A 21,337-nucleotide genomic window follows, 5' to 3' on the forward strand; every position below is an offset into this window, starting at 1 on the left:
CTGGGCTTATATTCCAGTCTGTGAAGTAATCTTCCCCTTTTGAAGTGTTCAGAAATCTTTGAAGGAAGAAGTCTAATGTTGTGTTAGTTCCTGTCTTTATATGTCTATTGTCCTAAACAATTTTTTCTTTGACATCATCTTACCCTTACCAAGTTCACTAAAAGGCTGAAATGAAGACTCTTTTCCTTACATCTTCCCCTTTAGTCTTTTACTTTTAAAAGATAGGGAAACAGAATGAAAAATCCAAATGCTTAACGTTGCAAATAACTTATAACTTGCTCTACAGTATAAGATGCAGTAGAATCATAGATCATAGAATCAAAGGCATCCAAAGGATGCCTTTTTTGTGTGTCTGCAGTCAAGTTTTTAATCAATTGTCCAGTCCTTTTAAGTATTAAAATTATATGAAGAATTAGAATTAAAATTACATAAGAATTAGAATTATACTGAGAAAATATTTTGCTTTTAAATGCCATTTACCAGTTATCCTTAAGTCAATAGAGATACTACCAAATTTTATAAGTACTACTTATCCATCTAATCTAAACATCTTCAATAAGACAAAGGGGCTATCTATACATGTACTAATTAAGTGAAGTATAATTTACACTGAAATTCCATACTAAATTATTTACTAAGTTGGATACATAGTACTTATATTGTTAGTCCAAGTCATAATAATAACCAAAAATTTAAAATGGAATCAAAATATCCAAAAAAAGAGAGCTTTTTAAATAATCAACCAGAAAGATAATTCAAATTAATAATGGATTTGTTCCAGTGATAAAAATGACCTCCTTTTAAGTATTCTAAGTAATAGAGTTTTTTAATCCTCTATAAAATCTATATTGCTAAGCCTAGAAAAAGATTGTTATTATGTTGAATTCACAGTTAACTTGGAATTGAAAAACTAGTGTTTTGTAGCCTCAACTATAATAAATTTTCCATTAGTTTATAAAAATTGTCTTTTTTTAAAGATATATTTATTTATTTTAAATGACTATTTTTTAAAAAAACATTTTATTTATTTATTCATGAGAGACACAGAGAGAGAGAGAGAGAGAGAGAGAGAGAGGCAGAGACAGAGGCAGAGGGAGAAACAAGCTCCATGCAGGGAGCCCAATGAGGGACTCGATCCCGGGACCACAGGTTCACAACCAGAGCCAAAGGCAGATAGATGCTCAACTGCTGAGCCACCCAGATGTCCCTTATTTATTTATTTTAGAGAGAGAGAGAGAGCACGTGTGAGCGGCAGGTGGTGGGTGGGTGGTGATGGTGTGATGGAGAGAGTGAGAGAATTTCTAGCATGCACCCTACTGAGCATGGGGCTCCATCTCAGGATCCTGAGATTGTGACCTGAGCTGAAATCAAGAGTCTGATAGTTAAACAACTGAGCCATCCAGATTCCCCTAAAATTGTCCAATTTTTTAATAAATTTAGAAAACTTCACTATAATTTTTACAACAGTAAAGAAAAGGTAAATAGGAAAATCTGAAAAGATTTTACAATAAATTTATCTGTGAGTCAGCTACATATCTTTAAGTAAGTATAGTGATTTGCATTGGGAAGGCCATAACTGTATTTCATTAAAATTTACATTTTGGTCCACACTCTGTTGAATCATTATAAATTCTACATAAGAGATTGCAAACAATAGCCCATGGGTCAAATCTGGTTTGCTACTTGTTTTTGTAAATAAAATTTTATTGAAACACACAGCCATACCCATTCATTATGTATCATTTTTTAGCTGGTTTCATGTTGCAACAGCTGGGTATATCAGGATCATATAATGTAAAATATTTACCATCTGACACTTTATAGAGAAACGCTTATCAACTCATATTCTAGGCCATCAAAATCATTTTGTGGAGAAAATTTCTTCCTTTCAGACCTTTAAAATATTTATTTTTTCATTATGCCTCATTATAACTAGACAATTGAAATTCCATAGGTGCCATTCTGGAAAAGATTTTTCTCTTGATATTAATTACCAGATAAGGTATTATTATAATATATTCCATCTTGTGATTAGTGGCATAAACTGTATTTTAGGCTAAAGGAGATTATAGAAAAATGAGATAGGAAAGACCACATCCCTTGACACTTCCCTAGAGAGGAAGAATTTGTGGTTTATAATGACCTATGGCCCTTGGATTAGAATGGAGTGTTCCAACCCATCCCACAAGTTAAGACTGTTACACATGAGCTTGCTATGAGGGAGGAAGTGTGAATAACATTCAGCAAGCAACAACTACTCACAGCCAAGCAGTGATTCCTAAAAAATAAAATCTTGTCCAAATGTAATAAAAGATTATTTTTTTTTCCTCTTAAGAACCAGAATTATGGCCTGTGTTTTCTAAATCACCTCCAGGAAAATAATCTTCACTTTAGAGGATCCTTTTAATTTAGATCTTTAGTGAAGACTAAAAAGCAATTATCTTCACTTCAGAGTTTTTGTGGTCAAGGCATTGTCAGAATTTCTTAATTTTAAAAGGACTTTTTTAGTCCAGTTTTGCTACATATTCTTGAGTATTTGCATCTCAAACTAATTATTAAAAGATGGTATTTGGCCAAAATGAACTCTCTGATCAGTTCGACAGTCACTTGAATTAAACATGATTTCAAGACAGTTATTTAATATCTTACAGTGCCTTACTTTTCTCCTCTTAATATTATGGAAGTTGTACTGTCTGATCTCTAATATCTCTTATGATTCTAAAGTCTATAAACACTATGCATAACATTTTCCTTGACAACTGATAAATCATTTGAGGGGTTTTGAATCCATGGCATAAAATTAGTTGCATCATACTAGTTCTTTTATACATTATTTATGCATTAGTGTGGAAAATTACACTTTCTGACATTCCTTCTGCCTTCAGCCTTCTGCCTCATTTTCATTCTAATTAATTGGCCTAATTAATTTCTACTCATTCTGGGGCAGGCTGCATATTGCCTATGCAAGAAGCATCTGCCCTTCTAACTTTTGATTTGGGTTTCATATAAGAAGATACTTTTATCTGACCAAGGCATATTAAAATGAATATATCCTCTCATGTGCTTGTTGTCCTTTCATTCTTACCTCATTTTTTGATGCCAAAGGAATTAAACCTACTCTACACCACCTGTATTTCAAGTTAACCCATAAAAAAACTTATCTTCCAAATTTATAAAAATTCACCCATTTCAAATGATACAATAACAAATACATAGAAATATATATCGATTTGGAAATAGCCAGTGCAAATCATTTTGCCAATTGATGTTTCACGAGGTCATAAATTTGTCTTCTCTCTAAATTTAAAGAATAGAAAACTTAATTCAGAAGGGATTAGTGAAATCAGTGAAGTGAATGGGTTTTAAAAGGTTTTATAGTTTATATGGGTGTGATCTAAAATTTTTACTTTTTTTAATCTTAAAATCTTTGAAAACCTGTTTCATACAGTATACCTTAAAATAAAACTTATTGCCATCCTTCACTTTATATTTTAATAAAATTTCTTGATCCTCTTCCTTATTTTGCCATAGTCAGTTACATAAGAATTACCGTGAAAAAATTTGCTGACGTATGAACAATCATGATTTCTGGTGAGGCAGATCACTATGGATCATTTCCATTTCAGTAATTGAAAAGATATTATAGATACAGCTTAATGCTTTCCACAAAGCCCATTGTATCTGTTTCAGGAAATAACATTATGTTCCAACGTAGAATTAAAATGACAATTTAGGCATGTACATACATACATTAACTGATTAGGTACAGCAGTTAATGCACTCTTCTTTAACTGTTTTGGGAATAGCATTTTTTTTTAAAGAAAAAATTGTTTTTTTTTTAAGATTGTATTTATTATGAGGGACATATAGAGAGAGGCAGAGACATAGGCAGAGGGAGAAGCAGGCTCCCTGCAGGGAGCCCCATGTGGGACTCATCCCAGGACCCCGGGATCATGACCTGAGCCAAAGGCAGATGCTCAACCACTGAGCCACTCAGATGCCCAAAGAAAAAACTTCTTAATCAAAATACAGTAAGTGTAAATACTTGTGTTGGGATCATTTAGTACTTAAAAATGTTTATCTCTGATTTTGTGTAGTAATTTAAAGTATTCATTTAAAAATTTCCAATCACTTCTTGAATTATTACAATGACAATTGGTTTTATTCTTCAGGGAAAGGTTTTAACTTTTTCTTAAATACTAAGATGACTTTTCTCCAGCACTATACTAACATTCTTAAAATTTAGCTGATGATAAGAATTGGTTCAAATTAAGGACAAATCAAAAAAGCCAAAGTGTCAATTTTAAGGTATATAATGGCAATTAGGAATTGACACACTTGATGGATATACTATCATTGAAGGCCTGTCAGTTAGATATCACTTTTGAGATGGGCCAAACCAAGGGAAGCTTTTACTCAGAACAGCTAAATATCTCATCATATAAATGGTGAGCAGCTGGTCAAGAAGGACCAGAGGTCAGACCCAGAGGAAGCAGTAGCTACCATAGGCCTCAAAATTGAGATGATGATAACAATGATGCTGAAAGCTAATACTTAGATAACATTTACTATATTCCAGCCACTAGTCTAAGGATTGTGTGTGTGTGTGTCTGTGTGTGTGTATGTGTGTGTCTGTGTTCATTACTCACAAGAATATTATTAGCCACCAAATCATAAAACTAGAAAGTGATAGTCTGGCTCTGAAATCTGAGCTATTAACCAGCAGTCTCCCTCTGTGGGCAAGATGCAGCAATAAAGACTAGGGGCAAAAGTTTGTGAAAATGTCGAAATGAAAATTTCAGGTTAAAAGCTAAGAAAAAGAGTATAATAGAGACCCATGTTTCTCTTTTGTTAGCTGTATGGCAGATAGCTGTGGAGGGCCAAGAGCAACATGCTCTTTAAAAGGCTAAGTCTTGTTTTAGAAGGGAAGTGTAAGACATGTTAAGTAATTACATAAAGACAAAATAATAGCTTGAAGCAATAGTAAACACCATAACACATGGCAGTGCTTGAATAAAGGTCAAAAGCATTATGCTGACATAATTACAATAGAAATCCAGAATATCATTTAAGACTAGGGTGATCAGGGTAGGTTTTTTTGTTTATTTCGGTTGGTTGGAAACCAAAATATTGACTAGGCTATGTAGAAAAAAGAGGAGAAGAGTTTAAAAGATCTGAGATTGTTCAACTGAAGAAACAGTTTCTGTGGAAATTCAATAATATAGAAACCTAAAAAACATTATCTTAATATGATCTTACTGTTAAAGAAATACCTACAAATGTTCAGTGTAAGTGAAATCTGGGCTGTTGAAGTGAAATGTTCTATATCAGAAAACAATATAAAACAGCAACCATTTATTGAGTGCTAAGTTTGTCCAAAATACTATGGTAGCTGCTTTATTTACACTATTTTATATAATCTTCAAAGCAACCCTAAAATAATATCTGCAGTTTATGGACAGTTTATGAGAGTCATTGATATTTGATAACTGCCCAAGATCAGTAAAAGAGAGTCAAGATTTTAACTTGGTTCTATCTGACTGCATACCACTTAGGGAGATTCCCCACTAACTCCTTAATTCTGATTAGATAATTTGCTTTATATGCTGTTTTTCAGATGGCATTTTAGAATTGTCAGTTTCTCCATTAGCAGGCTTTTAATACACCTTTCTACTTTTACAGGCCCCATTTAGATCAGTTAGGTAAATCAGCTCCATCCAGACAAATTAGGAGGAAAAGTAGAAAAACATGGAGAGTGTGTACTTACACACACCTCTGTTGGGCAGTTGCTTGCAATTATGTGTTGCGTACAATTTATAAATTAAGTAGATATGTTTTTTAAGATTTTATTTATTTATTCATGAGAGACAGAAAGAGAGAGAGAGAGGCAGAGACACAGGCAGAGGGAGAAGCAGGCTCCATGCAGGGAGCCTGACGTGAGACTCGATCCTGGGTCTCCAGGATCACACCCTGGGCTGAAGGCGGCGCTAAACGACTGAGCCACCCAGGCTACCCAAGTAGATTTTTTAAAGTAGATTTTTCACCTACTATGAACTTTTGAGCACCCTAGCAAAGACTATTGGTTTAGATTATTTTAAATATTATTTCATTCCTACAGGGTTTTAAGGTTTTAATTTATACAAAGAACAGGCCTGACATTATCTAATTATCATGACCATATTAGGCACTGGTAAAAGATTGACAAAGTGTTAAAATGAGGTTTCTCTAAAATGCATACCATAAACAGGGCTATGAAGTTAAAACCACCACCAGCTTATATAGTAGCAATGATAAGGTAACAATAACTTTGTGTTTTTGTTTGTTTTTTTTTAAACCAGTCTAATTCTACTATTCTAAGTAGTATTAGCTGTATCTTTTGTCAGATTAACACTGTATTTAAAACTAAAACACTTTGCCTATTCTCTTTGGTTCTCACAAAAGTCCTGATGGGTATATTCTTGGAATTAGTACACATTTCTACTCATATACAGGCCAATGCCAGACTTCCTTAAAATTATACTTCCTCTAGGAATTAAAAATGAAACAAAAGTAACATGTCAGAGTTTTTTCAATCCTTTGAAATAGATCCAAATATGCAAGTCATTATTGCAAATAAGTTTTTTATGTAGCAAATTAAGAAAACTGAGTAATGATCCCAACATAATCTTTTTGAAAAACAATTTTGTTAAATTTTGACACAGGGGATCCCTGGGTGGCGCAGCGGTTTAGCGCCTGCCTTTGGCCCAGGGCGCGATCCTGGAGACCCGGGATCGAATCCCACGTCAGGCTCCCGGTGCATGGAGCCTGCTTCTCCCTCTGCCTGTGTCTCTGCCTCTCTCTCTCTCTCTCTCTCTCTCTCTCTCTCTCTATCATAAAAAAAAAAATGACATAGTGTTGGCGTGGATAATATTGTTTAAACTTAACTTTATTCTATTTCAGCATGGAGCTAAGCAGTATAATCCTAGCATTTATTTGTCTGACACTTCATAATGGCTCTCAAGTGTTAATTCTATCTTGGTCAGTAGAGAGAAGAAATTTCTGTCATTTACAAGAAAGATACAAGAATTGAACAATAACAATTCAACAATTTTGCACTTATAAGAGCTTTTGTAAAACATTTATTAAAATAATAACTTTGTGTAAACAATAGGACTATAGAAATTATATCTGTAGGATAGTGTAGGCTTACTACGTAATGGGTTAATGTTCCTTGTGTTGTCTTGCATATTTATGACTATCTGTTGCTTTCCTTTCTTTGACTTATTTTTCAAATGTATAAATAGTTAAGAGATGAGTTATTTTTCACGTGCTGCTTTTTAACTGAAACCTCTAAAATGACTGTTTTTTCATTTCCTTTCTTTATGAAAATCTCAGTAGGAAGGAGATGGTCTTATTACTAAAAGACACTGGGTAGTTTTTACATTTTAAACTACTTGATTTATTATATAGTTGTTTTCCATCATATGTATCTCCTCAGCCATCAGTTCTTTCCTTTGAAAAAAAAGCAAAAATAACAATTTGGTTTGTAACTAATAGTGCCTTGGAAACAGCATGAAAAAATCATTTTCTAAGAGATGTGGTATTTTTCTTCTCATATGAAAACAGAGAAAACCTCCTTGACATTCTGTTCATTGCTGATTCATATGCACTGACATGACCTCTCTGTGCTCCTGTCTTGCTTTGGAAGCCTTGTGCTCACTCTTTAAAGGAAGTCCAATTATTTAATACATGTGCACTCGAGTCTATAACAGGTAGGAAACAGATATATCATTTATTATCATCACATTATTTTTGAATGAAATCCATTAGATTATGGGTGAATTACATGTCTGACTTAGTCTTTGACCAACTTATCTCACAATTTTTCTTATTTTTAAAAATAGGAATATTAAATTTTACTTTTCTTTCTGTGGGATTCATGTACCAATGTATAACTCTTCTTGTTTCTCTTTTTAAAGATATTTATTATCCTATATTCTTTTTCTGGTTATTTTTCATTCATTCTTCTCATCTTTGATTGGTTCAGCTAAGATTCCATGCATGAGATTCCATAACCCTTAGTTTCATACATTAAACTGCAACATTCATATGAGTTTACCCTCTAAGAGCTAATTTTTATCATAGCGTCCCTTTAGCAGAGAATTTGAGATTAACCTAATTAAGATTCTATAAATATATGATGGGTTGTTGGTCTATTTGAAAACTATATATTTTTAAAATTCAGACTAAATTCCTAATTTTAAGCAACAGAGGTTGACTCTGATTAAGTAGAAAAGGAGTTTATTTTATTAAGAGATTATTGGGATGGGAGAAACAGGCTTTGAATCTCAGCTTCCAAAAGCAAAGCCCAGAACCCTGACATAGAACTGGCATAGTAAGGAAATCCTATCGCTGCTGCTTCCCTGCCAAACGTGCCCTCCGCGTGCGCTCCCCCACCCCCCAGAAACTCATTGCTTTCCCTTCTCCACTTACACCACTGCATCTAACAAAGTCTGGTTTTTGGTCCCAAAAAGCCAAAGTCCCTGCCTTTACCTTCACCAGTAAAGAAGGTCCCATATGGAGTTTCATTCATCACATTGCTCATTTCTTGTTGAAATCTCATGGGGGTAAACCTGATTGGTAGACCTTTAATAACATGCCTATATACTGGGAACAAACAGAAGCTAAGTAAATATTCTTTGTGCATTCTACCTCACAGTGACCCAAGTTATAAGCATAGACTATCTCCTGATATGTTAAGGGTTTTCACAAAATACCAAAACAACAAAATACAGCAACATATACTATTCTACATTGCTTGGCTATTCACCATCAATTTATACCCTTTGTCAGTACTTAAACCCAACCTTTAAAATACACCCTTCTTTCATACTTAGCCACATTAACAGTAACATCAAGTAAAATAATAACAGAATACTGCAGCTATCCCTTATAAAAACAAAATGTATTCTTAAAGGGAATGGCATAAAGTCTCTTGCAGCAACTAACCACAAGGCAAGTATAGCTGAATATGAGTGATCTGATCATGTAACATCTGCTGTTTCCTTCTCAAGTCTCATTCCATATGTGTCACATCATTTAATATAGCTTCCTACTGAGCACAACTGATTTAATAGTTCAGTGAATCAGCTAAACCAAGTTCATTTAGGGCAGATCAGGTCACATTTATTTTTTTCCACAGTCCAATATACAGACTGTGATAGGCACTCAGTAATGAACTAAATGCTCCCTTTCAAAGGAACAAGTTTCCTGCCAGATGGCTTTGCTTGAAAACCTTAGAGATCTCTGCTGGTATTCCTTGATCAGAACTTGCCACAGGCTCCATCTAGAATTCTGATAAAATAATAATCATTGTAAATCCATTGAATCTGTTGGTCACAAAGGCCAAGTATATGCTCTGTAGCCCAGATTAACTAGGAAGTCTCCCTTTTCCTTTTGTCCTCAATCAAAGCCAGAGGCTTTCAGGTCACTTCAAAAATAGATGAAAGCAAGATTCCCAATGAGATACATATTATTTTCAAAGACCCACATACCACTGTGCCTCTTTCTTAGTGGCAGGAGGTCCAAGGTACAGTTAGTTATCTAACTTTGCAGAGGTTATCCTGATATGCTCAAGATCACTGGGCCCTCAGAAACTTTACTGAGGTGATGCTCTTGTATTTTCATATGATGTATCTCCCACCTTACTGAACTTATAGCTGTGTTTTATGTATCTGTACAAAGGATCTTGAATGTTTACTTCCTGCTTTTGGGTCCTGGAGACATAATGTTGTCATTGTCGTTGTCCCATGTCTTGGTGAGACAGTAATTGTCTTTGTGAAATATACTGTGGTTCAGAACCAAGTAATTTGTATAGCCCTAAGATGAAATGATTTATTGCTCTATGAAAACAGCTCTTACAGGTGTTCTCTATTGGGAAAGTAGGAAAAAATCATGTGCAGATGAATAGTCATATACCTGGTGCTGAGTGCTAGTAAAGAATGCACATCTGCAGTAGTAGCTGCATATGAAACCACTATCTGATTAAGCCTCAGTAATCTCCTCTCCTTCTCTAGTACCAGCTATATACGCTCTGTGTTTAAGGTCCTAGTGGGTTGGATTTGAGGCAGATTCAGGTTAAAATTCCATTTATCATTTGATTCCCACAATCATCCTTTGTGACCAGTAGTCCAGAGTGGTATTCTGGGTCCCCCGTTCTTTAGAGTTAGTTCAGAAATATTCTACAACAGTACCCCAAAGACCTGGTATTTCCATTTCTTCAATGCAGTTACCTTGAAGGGAGAGGCCAAGCTGAAAGTTTACGGTTGACATCTGTCCTGTCATTACAGTGCATGTCTTCAGGAACTTGCACTCTCTTCTCCACTCAAAAAGCTCTGGGTCTGCGAAGTGACTTAGGACTAGAAATTGGAAAAGACATTAAAAATTTTTGTTGTAGAGGCTGGAGTCCAGCCTCTCTTCATTAAACCTAGATATCTTATAATTTATTAAGTTGGAATTTTTTGGATGCCTGTTGTATGGGTCATTTGATCAAGTAACCAAAGTGGTCAGTGCAGACCAGAGCATTCTGATTACAACTCAACTCTCCTAGCAAATGCAATAACCTTTTCCTCCTACTTCTTGCATTATAAGTGTTTCTGCCTGATGTCAGCCACCTTAGCATCCCATTATCTACATTGAAGGCAGTGTTACCTATGAGCACTCCTGGTCTATAAAAGGTAGTCAGTGTTGTTCACTGATGCTGGCTTTTCCCTCCCTGGGACACTAAGGGATAGCTCTTGGCTGTGATTTTTGCTTTGAACCGAGAATTTGGAATTACGAACATCTCATTATCTCTTTATAAGCTGTGCTATGGAATTAAAAGCACATCATTTGTCTTCATTACTCTTTATATTGTTGTTCCATGTTAGTAGCCACTGGATCTTCTGAAGTCTTGCTTTCATTGGTCACTTCATTTCAAGTGACCATAGTTAATAATGTGTTGCTTTGGTACTGCAGGCTGCCAGATTTTACTTTTTTTATTTTCTTTCTTTCAGAAACCATCTGGGATTTTAGAGCCATCAGCCCTTAGAGAGCCAGAACTAACCATAGATCTTTCTGATTTTCCTGAGGCTAAATTGCCTTCAGCCCCTTCTTAGTTGCAATTTAGTATCAACCAGAGCTTTTCTCTTAAGCAGCAGAAGTTGTCTTGGCTAGTTAAGAGTAAAAAAGCTTATTAAAAGGAAATTGAGTATCTGACCAAATTGTTGAGAGCTGGAGAATCAGGGTCAAGGTTAAGCTTCTAGAAACAATGCTAAAACTATACCACAAAACTTGCTTAGAGATAAATCCCCCTTTGCTGGGACATTCTCATCAAGAACTAGAAGAGCCCGTTGCCAATACAACCATTTCAGTAGCCAAGAGTTGAATGTATCTCATCTTTATGAGCAAAATGGATGTTACACAGAGCTTCCTTCCTCTCATTTTGCTGAATCAAAGTCCATCCACTTGACTCTGATTAGCAGAGCCTTCGGAGTAGAGCAGAATAGATAACTATGTTGTCTGGGTTTCACCTAGGGGAGTCATACCTCATAAGGCTAGAAATTCATCAAACACAGGAAGGGTATCAAAAATCAGGGAACATTACAAATGGCCACTACATATTTTGGGAATTTTTTCCAAGTTGCTATAGTTACTGTAGAAATATTTTTCCAGCCTTTTAGTCTCATAGCTAATTCTAAATATGATCCTTTGAAGTCAAACTACATGGGTTTCATTCTTACTAAAACAGTACTTTAGCAGTCGCCAGGTTCATCAGACATCTTGTAGAAAATTTGCCACTTGGCCACCACAATTTCAGACTTTCTCAAATAATCTGACGTTTCTACAGTTAAGCCCAAATGATGTGATACTGTTCAGAGGATATGAAGTATTTTGGATAGATAAGGTTTTCTTAGGCTAAAAATAGATAGTTTTAGAAGGTATATATAGATTTTTTTTTAAGATTTAATAAGTAAGTGGTTGTTCTTGAGTAACCAACAATTTTATCTTTCATAATTTAGGGACATCTTACATACATTAGTCATAGCACTTGTTTTCATAGAGTGATAGCCACAAAGATTCCTAAAATAAAAAGAACTTGATTAACTTGTCTTTTTACTGAATTCACCTAGATTAAGTTTCAGTTGTGTCTTGTGTCCTCAAAAACATCTTTGTTCTCAGTATTTACATCACCCTCATATTGGTGGATCTCTTTCTTCTACAGCCTCTCCATTTTCTTGCTTTCAGATCTGACCTCTGCTTTTTTTTTCAACTCTAAATTAAAATTGAAGAAATCATAAGAAACTATATAGCAAAGTACTTTTTGTCAAATTAAGTTACATATGTTCTAAGTCTGAAAAGAGAGTCTTTGATCCTTAACTACGTAGTAAGTGTATAGGTTTTGTTGTCTCTGTTTTCACTGGTCGTGTTTACTTCTATCTTTTTTCAAGATTCTGGGCTATCAAAGATTATGGCTGCTCAAAATCTGGCTGCCAGTCAGAGCATTATTATGCTAGTAAGTTTCAAAGTTAGATCCCTCCAATCCACTTGAGTCTTTTCCAGATAATGTTTTCCAATATAGATAATTTTCTGAACATTTGAATAGAAGTACAATATTTTAGGATAAATCCTATATCTAACATTCAGTGTACATTAGGATTGATTCATTAAATGATCACACTATTCTTGTCACCAAAATTTTTTGATTTTTCATATGTTTTGCATGTATAATATGATCATTACCTTGTACCAGGAACATATTAATCATAGTTTCTTTGCCATTTTACAAGAATTTTAATGTCTGCTTTTTATTCATCTGTGGGGACATTTGGCATATAAAATAACTTTGATGCTTAGTTTTTCCTTTATAGTTTAGAGTGCTTATTCATTTAAGATTTAGTGTGACTATAATATATTCAACACTTTGCTTTTGTCCTCAATATTTATTCCATTCCTGTGGTTCACATTTTCCTTTTCTTATGTATCATGTGTTGAAAATGAAAATATCTTGTCTGGGGTGGAGCTTAGCCACTGGACTAAACAAACATGCTCTCCTTCTGCTCTTAGTTGATTTTAGTGGTTAAATTACTAAAAAATTCTGTTAATAAAAAAGAACTTTTACATCTACCTTTTTTATTGTGTACTTTCATAGTTAGTAAAATTTCCTTCCTTTCACCTCTCCCACCAAAATGCAACTTGCTTACTCCTATTTCTTTTATATTTAAGACCCTGACATTAGTAGTCAACAGCTTAATGAAAATAGCATAGATATTCAAGAATCAAAGCTTTTGAATTTAGTGAAAGAAATTAAACCACTGGGCAGCCTGGGTGGCTCAGCGGCTTAGCACCTGCCTTCAGCCCAGGGCGTGATCCCTCAGACCCGGGATCGAGTCCCACGTCGGGATCCCTGCATGGAGCCTGCTTCTCCCTCTGCCTGTGTCTCTGCCTCTCTCTCTCTCTCTCTGTTTCTCATGAATAAATAAATAAAATATTTAAAAAAAAAGAAATTAAACCACTTGAACAGATTTCCAGAACTCATAGGGTATCTATGATGGGCTATCCAACTCATGTTCTTCTTATGTCAGAGGCAGAAGTGCAAGCGGAAAAACCCAAACACATGAATACTGCAAGTTTCTGATTCTGTCACCTCTGATTGTGGTTGAAAGCAAGTCTTATATGGCCAAGCCCAAGGTCAAAAGGCAGAGAAGTACATTCTACCCACCATGAGACCAAGCATGTTGCACAGTCAAATTCAACATCAGTGGAGTAGAAAACTGATCTTCCCATGGAAGTGGGGGAAAAGAATGGGTTTTAGTTGCCAAATAGTAATTTAATCTCTACACCAACTAATCTAGGTAAGCTATCCTCTCTCCTACTAACCTTACTTTTTCATATTGTGACCCCATTTATTTTCTTCTTAGTCCATATCATTTTCTGAAACTATTTTGTTTGTATTGCATTATTTATGCATTCATTAAATAGCATCAGACACCTAGTATGTACAAGGCAGTACTCTATGTACTAGGAATGCATCAGTTAAAAAAACAGACCAAAAACCCATGCTAATTGCCTGTTTCCCTCACTAAAGTATAAGCTCCAAAAGAGAAAGAACCTTGTCTGTTTTGTTCACCACTGTGTTCTCAGTATCTCAGAATAAACTTGGCACATAACAGATATTCAAGAAAATTTTGTTTCATAAATGAAGAAATGCCATTAAACATTTATGTAATCTAACTCCATTTGCTCAGACCCTCTGCTTATTAGGCAGCTCTCTGATTGTGATTTGTTTAAACATTAGGGAAGTTTATAGACTGTATTGTGAATTTGAGTTACTGCAAGTCTTTTGAGAGAAAGATCTGTGCTTAGTATTTTGACAAATCTGAGGTCTGTACTTACACAGTTGAAAACTAGTCCTTCAATGCAGTAAATTCACCATGGTAAAACCACCCTGAGAAACTTAAGAGATAGACACCATTGGCTAAGTATACTTGTAATTCACTTCTAAGCAGATAATGCAGAGGAATTTTAACACAGAATATATGACACCCAGTGTCTCATGGGGCTTCTGCTCATTTTAGATACTTCTCTTTTTTGCTTCAAGATTTCTAACAAAAATAGTTTTAGTGATAAGGTATTAGTTCTCTCTTTAGGCTCATACATAGCAAGCACAAAGGGTATGTGAAGAGCTAAATTAATTAATGGATACTGTTATCAGGTTTTGATCATGAAAAGCTGTGCTACTCATTTGCTTTAGGCTTAAAGCTCTAGTTCAAGAACTTTTACTCCGATTTACAAAACTAAGGAAGAACTTAACAAAAGATTGTCAGGAGATCTGTTCTATAGAGATTTGAACTGCATTATCAATAGTCAAGACAGGAATGTTCCCAACTCCCATTGCTGAAGCTGTAATTGTATTATTTTTACACTCAACCTATTAGTGTCTAATAGGATACAGTCTGGTTCGTGTTTTCAATAAAATCAGTCAGTTCTCACTTTTTCGGCAGCATATATACAAAATTGGAATGATGCAGAGAAGTTTAGCATGGCCTATGCACAAGGATGACACATAAAATAAAATCAGGTCATAGCAATTCTCATATGTACTTCATGTTCTTAAAACTTTTTTCATGCATTAGGCTATGAAAAATACTAGATGCCCTTAATAAAGTCTTTTAAGAGCTACTACCATTTGCTTAAGAATGTGCTAATACTGGGGTGCTTGGGTGGCTCCGCTGGTTAAGCCTCTGCCTTTGGCCCAGGGTCCTGGGATTGAACTTCCTGTCAGGATCCCTGCTGAGAGGGAAGTCTGCTTTTCTCTCTCTCTCCCTCTCTCTCTCTCTCTGTCTCTCTCTCTCTCTCCCCCCTCCCCTTCCCCCTCTGCCCTTCTTCTCAAATCATTCTGTCTCAAATAAATAAAATCTTATTTTATATATATATATGCATATATATACACATACACACATATATATACACACACACAATTATTATACTACAATAGTTCTTAATAAAATAAAAGTGATTATGAACTATTTTATAGAATGGTGATGTAGCACTCTTGAAAAATACAGTCTTATACCAAGAGAAAAAATTCCCAGTATTTTTATTGACAACAGTTCTTGAGAGTTCTGTTGTAATGATTTTATGTATTCTATTCACTCATTAACAAATGCCTATTCAACATTTATATACAGAGTACATACTATAAATAAGATAGATATAATCCCAACAGTGCCAAGGATTATAGTCTAAAAAGGATATAGAAAAAAAACAGAACTTGCCACACATGTAGGAATGCTGAGAGAAGTGGGACAGGGTGCTATAGAAGCAATGGGGACCTAATGAAGTCCTAGTGGATCAGAGAACCCTTCCCAATGTAATGATAACCAAGCTAAAACTTTAAGAATTAATTCTCTCTCCCTATATCTATTGTATAGGGAAATCTATCTTTAAAATATACCCAGATTCTGACTACTACAAGTGTCTAAGCCACCATCAGCTTTTGCCTGGACTTCTACAAAAACCCCTAACTAGCATCTTTACTTCTACTCTTGCACTGCAAAGTCATTTTTCAGACTTCAATCAGATTATATCACTTCTTTACATAAAACCTTGAAATGATCTCATGTCACTCAGAGGACCTGGAGTCATTGCAGTGGCCTATAGGGCTCTCCATCATCTGGCCTCCTGTTTCTTCTCTCATCTCCTGAAAACACCAACCTAACTGTAAAAACACTGCAATTTCTTCACAGATTTTTAGTGTCACATAGCATTCAAGTCAATGTTTTCACAATTTCACTAAACTTGACCTACGGGTGAAATTGAAGAATGAGCCTCATGATTGAATAAGTGGAGCTAACTCTGCTGTGTTTCAGATTTCACCTACATATTATTTTGAGATATCTTTTTCAGCTCTTACAGCCATCAAAACCCAGTGATAAACTACATCTAGAGCCAAATTTCTGTATCACAAAGTACTAACCCAAGATTTTTCAAATATAATGAAGCATCATTCAATTACATTAGTCTCACTTTTTAAATAGTACGTTTTATAACATGTATAACATATTAGTAGAAAAATACAATATATGTTCATAAATTAATAAGTAACCATTTCTTTGGGCTGTAGAGCTTCCATTTTAGACCACTGGTTTTCTCCACACTTATGTCTAAGAAAAGTTAACTATAAAGATATTTTCAAAACAGACAGTGTACTGAGGGGGAGCACTTTTTACTTGTTAAGAAAGTTTCACTGTTTCTTGAAGACTCTGCATTTAGTCTGTTCATTTCTCCTAACTGGAAAACACGTTTGAGAGGGAAAGTCAAGATGGAAAGAGATGCAAAATGCTTGTCATAATTGATTTATACCACAGCTATTTCAGTGCTAAATTACAGTTATTTTAAAATATACCTCACTCCGTAAGGCCTTTGATAAAATGCAGGATGGTGTTTGTCTCATTTGTTTGGTTTTATTGTTGTAATATTGTTAGGAAAGCTATAAGCTTAGGGAATGTAGTAGAGAGCCAATAAGACTTAAAACAATTCAGAGAACAGCCAGATTGCTTAGGGAGTAGTCATGAATGAACTCACTTTTAGAGCAACAATGATAAGCTATTATTTACTTTTCTAAAGAACAGGATTGAGATCAATTCATGAGTAAATTCATCAATAAATCAAATATATTTATATAGTACAAAAGAATTATAAAATTTGACTCATTTTTAAGGAATTATGGGATGATGAGTCTATATATATATATATATACACACACACATACATATGTATGCGCATTGTACAGAACAGCATATGACTTGTAATATGTGACTCAGCTTATCGTTGGTCTGAGCATTTAGAGAAGGGAACATGAAGAAACAGGGCAGACTGTAAAAAACTGTAGCATTGAGAATTGTGGCAAACAGTGCTAATTGCCTACATAATATTAAGTCTCTCCTTCTGCCCCACTAATAGAATCCCGGGGTTTTTAAAACTAGCAATATACACAGTTACAAACAGGCATTCCTCAAACTCCTTGTCAGCCTTTGGTGGCCACATAAGCCAGTTCTAGCCATTGAGGTGTCAAAGAGTCGATTGAGAGAGGCTTCTGAGAAAGCTCTTTTTCTGGTAAAAGTGGACAGACTCCTCTGGCAAGTGTGTTTTGCTTCTTCTTCTTTGTCTTTCCTATCTAGAACACAGATTGATGCCAGAAGGTGCAACAGCCATTTTATGACCAAAGAGAAGAAAAAAAAAAAAAAATATATATATATATATATACACTATTTTAGGAAAATAGTCTGGTTCCCTGGACTGCTTACTCCCAAAAGCTATCGTGCATCTAATAATAAATTCTTCTTCCAGCCACTGTTTGCCAGATTTCTGTACTCACAGCTGAACGCACTTCTGACTGAGAAGAAGGGTTGGGATTTGCATAAGTAAAAATATAGAGGAAAATGCCAAGCATCAAATCACAAGTGGCATCAACAATATAAACATACAATTCAGAATCAGAAATGGATGTCACTTATTTGAACACCAGGTAAAGACTAGAGGCCCCTAGAGTGGTTTGTTTTGACTTAACTGTTTTTAAATATATAAATTGCCTTACTTATTTTGGGGAATTATTTTTAATTATTTTCTTTTTTGTCATCTGTGAATTATCTGTAAGACATGGCATTCTTTTGTCCATTCTTCTTAAATGAAGGCAGAATTCCATAAGTCCACACTTTTAAATATTCAGTAGTCCATAAGTCAAGTATAGACTCCTGCAAGCTTTCCCCCATTATTTTTAAAGACCTTAAATTGTTATCCCAGATAAGCTGTTATAACAATATTGCCTGTCTTCCAACAAGTTTACACCACAGAGATGATATATTCAGAAGAATAAGTCACCTGAACTGAGTGTAATTTCTCAGCAGCATTATGATGGAGGACCATCCTCTATAAAGGATTGGCACCCAGCAATGTTTCAGTGAAATCGTATTTTTAAAAGTATGAAAGAGACTATAAGGGAAAGGAGGGAAAGTGAGTGAAGAAAAATTAGAGAGGAAGACAAACCATGAGAGACTCCTAACTCTAGGAAACAAAGGGTAGTGGAAGGGGAGGTGGATGGAAAGATGGAATGATGGGCAGTTGCCATTGGGTGTAATGGGCACTAAGGAGGTGATGGGCACTAAGGAGGGCACTTGATGGGATGAGCACTGGGTGTTATACTATTTGTTGGCAAATTAAATTTAAATTTTTAAAAAATTGAAAAATGTGATACTATCTCATACTTTTCTTTAGCTATAATAAAGTTTGATTTAATCAAACTAAGGATAAAGAAAACTCTCGATAGTATAAAATATGTAAGGCAGTGAGTGTGTTAGCATAATGTGTTTGAACTGAAAAATGTCAGTTTTACAAAAGGAGGAAAAGCTTCACTTGTCTATTTCCATATTTGGTGTACAGCCTCCCATCAGTTACACAAGCCTCTGATACCCTTTCAACAAAATCTCTTTTCCTACAGTTAGCCTAATCCAGTTCTATTGCTTGTAACCAAAAAAACCCTACATATATAGAGTAGCTGGCTATATCTTATATCTGGGTGAATCTTGTAATTTGATAAGTAGATAGCATTCATCTGGTCTCTGGTGAGAAGGAGCTAGTAGAGTTTTATGTAAGGAAGAGTGGGAATCACTGAGATACCTCATTCCTCTGCTCCCCATAGGAAGTGAATGAATATATAGGCACAGCTTCACATTGAAAAACACTCCCTCGGGCAGCCTGTGTGGCTTAGCAGTTTAGCACCGCCTTCAGCCCAGGATCGAGTCCCACGTCAGGCTCCTGCATAGAGACTGCTTCGGTCTGTCTCTCAAGAATAAATAAGAAAGAAAGAAAAGAAAGAAAGAAAGAAAAGAAAGAAAGAAAGAGAGAAAGAAAGGAGAAAGAAAGGAAGAAGGAAGGAAGAAGGAAGGAAGGAAAGAAGGAAGGAAGGAAGAAAGAAAGAAAGAAAGAAAGAAGAAAAGGAAGGAAAGAAGAAAAGAAAAGAAAGAGAAGAAAAGAAGGAAAGAAAAGAGGGAGGGAGGAAAGAGAAAAAAGAAGAAAAGAAAAAGAAAGAAAGAAAGAAAGAGAAGAAAGAAAAAGAAAGAGAAAGAGAAAAGAAGAAAGAAAAGAAAAGAAAAAAGAAAAACAAAGACACTCCCTCTGTTCATGGTTGAAATGAGCACATTCTAAATCTCATTAGTGTGTGTTAAACTAGGCTATAAATTGTAAAATTAGATTATGGTTTAAATTACTGAAGTAATTGATAGCATTTGAATGTTTATTAAGATTAAAGGTATTGCCATAAGACGTGATATTGAAACTGTCACTTTAGGAATCTTTAATTGATGAACTCTGTTATATGTTCAGGACAATCCATAATACAAATAAATCCCTTACAACCAAGGTCCATAGACTTTATAAAATGTAGAATTACTCACGAGTAGGTTGAGAAAAGAGGGCATACACCTAAGAAGAAAGAATAATCAAAGACCACCCTGAATCAGTTGCTTCTTTACCACCAGATGTTAAAGTATTTCCTAGGAAAATGAACATATTCTGTAATCACTAAATAGTTCCATGCCTTCTATTAATTTCTTTTTAGGAAAGTTTTGAACTGATTATTAAACTATGCATGGAAATGCTTATATCACTTTAAAGGATTCTTAGGCATATATTTCATTTATAGTATGTAGATCAAGAAGAACTGGCCTGTCTGGCAGATAATGTACTTAAGTGAAGTTTAGAAGAGCAGCTTTTCTATAGCTATAAATTAATCTGCCATTATAGTTTTTGGAAACTTGCTACAGAATGCCAGATTGATAATGGTGCTATAGAACAACCTAAACTGTACGTATTATAATTGGTAAAAGCTGCTTTAGTAGTACTGAAGGAACTGTTACCCATTTTAGTATCTGCTAATGGACTTCTTTTTTCCTTCTATTTTTTCACAAAAATCTGGAGTTTGACATAATTATTCAAGACCCAGGGAGTTTTTGACTTTCTTAAATATGCGTTTAGGGAAAAAAAAAATGCGTTTAGTTTTTCCAAATTTTCTTGCTCAAAAAATTGCTACTGTTTGCCTTTAGAATCATTTATTCTAAAATGTGGCAAAACTAGCAGAGCACTGGGTTTTGTATACAAGTGATGAGAAAGAACATATTTTTGTACCCTGCACTGAAATGCCATCGTAGTGGCTTGTTCATATTGCAGCCTAGATGATAGAGGCATGATATTCCATGGCCTTGAAAGAGTTATTCTGGAAAGTAAATGCTAAAGTAACTCAGAGATTGCCATTCTATTTTCCCCAGTGAAAAATGAAATGGATCAAAGCATCTGTAAAGCAAAAACCAAAGTGATTATTCATTTCTTTCCTTGTTTAAGAAACATGCACTTTCACTGTGCTACACTTCTCTCCTCTGACCCTGATGCCAGTAATTGCAGATTCAGATTTACCACACAGAGTCTGACCCATAGCTATACCCAAAGAGCAACCACATCCAAGACACAGAAGGAAAGCCAAAAATAATGAAAGCCTCTGTATCTGAAAAGATGCTTATTTAAGATCTCAGGTAAGCCTATAGAATTGTGGACTCAGGCAATCAGACATCAATCAGACATTCAGTTTCTTTTCACTTCCTTGTATTTCTTGAAGCCCTACCAAGAAGTGCTCCAACAGAGAGCAAACAGAGATGACTGCTTCAACAGCACCTTTGCTCCACAGAATTTTCTTTTGGGTAAACAGTCTTCAGTTCCTATGTAGACTTCACTGTGTGCGGATATGTATTAGGGCTAAAACTAAAAGGCA

General features: G+C 35.0%; 1 protein-coding gene and 1 non-coding gene across 4 annotated transcripts in view; both read left to right on the plus strand.

Annotated features, from left to right (window-relative positions):
• The window catches only part of CCDC91 (coiled-coil domain containing 91), a 328,037-nt gene that overhangs the window by 275,720 nt on the left and 30,980 nt on the right, over positions 1-21,337 (plus strand). The window lies entirely within an intron of this gene.
• Positions 15,002-15,112, plus strand: LOC121480447. The gene has a single exon (XR_005984969.1). It is a non-coding gene; the product is annotated as a U6 spliceosomal RNA (small nuclear RNA).

Source organism: Vulpes lagopus, chromosome 21, assembly GCF_018345385.1.
Source record: "Vulpes lagopus strain Blue_001 chromosome 21, ASM1834538v1, whole genome shotgun sequence".
In the NCBI taxonomy this organism is placed as follows: domain Eukaryota; kingdom Metazoa; phylum Chordata; class Mammalia; order Carnivora; family Canidae; genus Vulpes; species Vulpes lagopus.